This window comes from Bidens hawaiensis, unplaced genomic scaffold, assembly GCF_021521415.1.
Source record: "Bidens hawaiensis isolate Kalapana, Puna unplaced genomic scaffold, B.hawaiensis_p1.1 tig00047682_1, whole genome shotgun sequence".
Lineage (NCBI taxonomy): Eukaryota > Viridiplantae > Streptophyta > Magnoliopsida > Asterales > Asteraceae > Bidens > Bidens hawaiensis.
In genome coordinates this window covers 9521-13362 of record NW_027498538.1, presented here as the reverse complement: position 1 = coordinate 13362, position 3842 = coordinate 9521, and positions in this window count along the sequence as shown.

Genomic DNA, 3842 nt, shown 5'->3' with positions numbered 1-3842 from the left:
AAATAGATTTTTTGGTACAATTTAACTACGTTTGGGTCAAAATTTGTTACGAGTCAAAAATGGGAAATTTGAGTATTTTTAAAAGTTTGAGAATGCAAATAGTTTTATCATCAAATTTGTTATTGATTCAAAGTGTTGATTTGAAAATATCAAACGGGTGAAAGTTAAAATTTTAAACATGATTCGGGTTTCAAATTTAATTTCAAGGGCATTTTTGGAAATAATCGAAAGGTTCAGGATTTGGCAAATTGACTATTTTTCCCTCGACTATTAAAATATAAGAAAATATTACGAACACTTTCGACATGCCACCCTACCTATCAATGCTTCTAACTTTTATCAAATTTAAAATATATATGTCATCATTAACTTTTCATTCAATGGTGATCAGAAAGTTGTATGGGAAACATGTCATGCAAAACTAATACTCAAATGAAACAAAATATTCACGAAATTGAATGGGTTAACATGTTATTCTTAATGTGGTCATTATGACAAAGTCGAGAAACCCTCTGAAACTTATCAAAATATTTTTTTATGGTGTAGCTCAGAAAAATATAGTTCTTGAAGAACATCTGTTGTTACAATTTAATGTTCTCATTTCCTTCGATGGGTGGTAAATTGATAAATGTATCAATAAAAGTATCGCTCCTTCTGTATTTAAGCTGAGTGATTAGAACTACTATCGTATGAGAAGTCTTATTTCCGAAATTGGTTCATAACCAAAATCTTTCAGTTATAGATATGTGACACTAAGACTGGTCCCTATGGGGCGCCGTTGAGGGGATTTTTGGGGCGCGGTGGGCGTCGAACACCGCCATGGGGCGCGATCCAATCAAGGACGTGGAGGGATTAGGCAAAGCAACGGCCGGCGTGGATGAGTGAATTGTGTGGGCCCCTCCCATTTCTTCTCTTAACCTCTCACACACAAATAAATATATATGTATGTATACATATATATATATATATATATATATATATATATATATATATATATATTAAACCACAGCGAGGCATATTGGTTGGGGGCTTCGAAGCCCCCCGGTGGTTACGTGGCGCTGACGTGGCACTGGGGAGGAGCTTCGAAGCCCCTCACCAACCATAGAGAACAGCCTAAGAATGAAATTTTCAATATAAAGAAGCATTCTCGGGTACGTTTTTGCACGTGATTTTTTTACTAAGTTTATTTAAACAAAATCATCTTGTGATATAAATAAAATCAATTTATGCACCCATAGTAGAGATACAAGCATAGATGTAATATTTTTTTTCATATACACTATGTAATTATTTGCTTTGCATGTAATTTTATAATTTGAATTATCCAGTGCGTGACACGGTGTCAAACCCCAAAACACGGCCTAGGAGTGTGACGGCTTATGTATGTACCACAAGTGTAAATAAATCAAAGTTATGTTATATTAGCGGAAGACTTGTAAAACTTGTGGATTAAAGATGTAAATATTTACATAAACAAAAGTCGGGATTTAAAAAGATTCCCGATCTAAGTTCAAAAGATTACTTGTTTTATAGTTACAAAACCATCATTTATATATTAAAGTTTATACAAAACAAATCCGAGCCATCGGATATAAATAGCCCTTCGACAATTCAAGCGCTAATCTTGTTCACCTGCAAAATGTAAATAAAATACGTCAGCAACGAATGCTGGTGAACACGCTGACGCAAAAATATTTTCTTTTACTTTATTACCCCTCGAGACTACGCCTGCCTCGGCCCATCGTGGCTTAGGAATAACAAAGTCAAATAACACATTTATAAACTCGAGCCTCTACACTAGGTCACCTCAGCAAACACCGCAGCTTTCGACTTAGTTAAGTACCCGTAAGTATACACATGGTCGTGCTTCCTATAGGAAAGCGTCCTACGACCAGGCGTGGTGCGATGTGCCCACCGCGTACTACCACATATGTAAGGATCCAGACACACATATACTACAGCATGAGGGCTAGGCTTATACTCTTATTTATAACGGTTTAGGAACACGTAGTTCCTTGTAAACAATTTTCATATAACATGTTTGACTCGTTGAAAGCATGTTTATAAAAGTTTGGGGGCGTATTCACCTTATCGCTTTGGGATCGGCTTCAATCACCGTCCGAGGGTGTTTCCCTTTTTATCTCGCACCTATAGTACGAGTATAAACATACGTTTAAGGATATACAATCCGGCTTAAGACCTTTAGTCTTTTATATTCTCTACCTCGATGAACCTTTAGTTCATATATCTCTTTTACTTGAAAACCTTTAGTTTAAAAGTAATTATAAACCTTTAGTTTATATAAAACCCGACGTTTCTTCTTCTCTAAGAAACGTATTCTTTTTCTTTTATTATTTAAGAATACTCATTATTACTTAAATAATAATTTCATAACAAAGAATATACATATATACTTACACACATATATACATATTTATAATTTAATCTTATTTTCTTTTCTTTGTTATGTTATTTCTCTTTTATCGAGGCATCGAGTATAACCTCGACTTAAGGCTTAAGATATTAATATAATATTAAATTATATTCATTTTGTCGTTACGCCTAACCTTGTTGGCGTTTTGGAAACCCTAAGAACATGAGCAGCATTCCAACGCCGCTTCTCTTTTCTTGATCAACTTTGGTATACCTTTCTTGGCACGCCAACGATCACCAATCTTCAACAATTGCCGACACGCCTTTCGAGAGCAAACACCTTCTTGGTTGTATGTGGGTGGAGGGTGGCACGCACTTCGAGGAAACGTCGACACGGAAATCGAGGATCGGGACACACTTATCGAGGAATTATGGCACGTTAATCGATATGAATCGAAGGTTGGGATTATGGAGTTTAGAGAGAGAGAGTAGAGAGAAGATTTTATGTGTAAATTTGGTGGGAAAATGTAAAGACCCGAGGCTTCTATTTATAGGCAAAATTCTAGAACCCGTCGCCGTACGTGACGGCCTCCTGGGCACCCGTCGTGTAGCGCGACGTAGCCTTGCGCAGTCACAACATAGGTCTACCACGTGTGGCCACGTGTCGGGACACGTGGCAGACGGTGTGCCACGTGTGGACACGTACCGCGATGACGTTGGTTCAACAGCGATCACGTATCGCTGTTGACCCTTTCTAGAAGCTTTGACCAAGCCCCATCACGATACACGATGGGCTTGTCTTTTGTCCCGTCGCGTAGCGCGATAGGACAAGAAAATAAAATTTTCATTTTAAACCCTAAGGTTTGGAATTTGGCATATTTTAGTCCTTAGACTTTAGAAAGTTTGACATTTTGAACTCGAAATTTTCTCGATGTTACATCCTCCCCACCTTGAAATAAATCTCGTCCTCGAGATTGCTTTACAAGAACAAGTGGGGGTACTTTTTTCTCATTTCTGATTCGAGTTCCCATGTACATTCGGGCCCTCTACGCGAGTCCCATTTGACTTTCACAATTTTCAATGTCCTTCTTTTTAATTTCTTTGTTTTCGAATCTTCAATTTGAATTGGACGTTCCACGAATTTTAAATTTTCATTTATTTCAACGTCTTTTAATGGCATGGCTAACGATTTGTCGGTCAAACATTTACGCAGATTCAAAATATGGAACACATCATGTATCCCTTGCATTTCCTCGGGCAGTCGCAAATGATATGCAACAGTGCCGATTCGTTCAAGTACTTCGAAGGGTCCAACGAATCGAGGACTTAATTTCCCTTTCTTACCGAAACGAACGACGCCTCTCTAAGGCGAAACTCTCAATAAGACTTTGTCACCAACATTAAACTCCAACGGCTTACGACGGACATCGACGTAACTCTTTTGGCGATCACGTGCCGTCTTAAGTCGT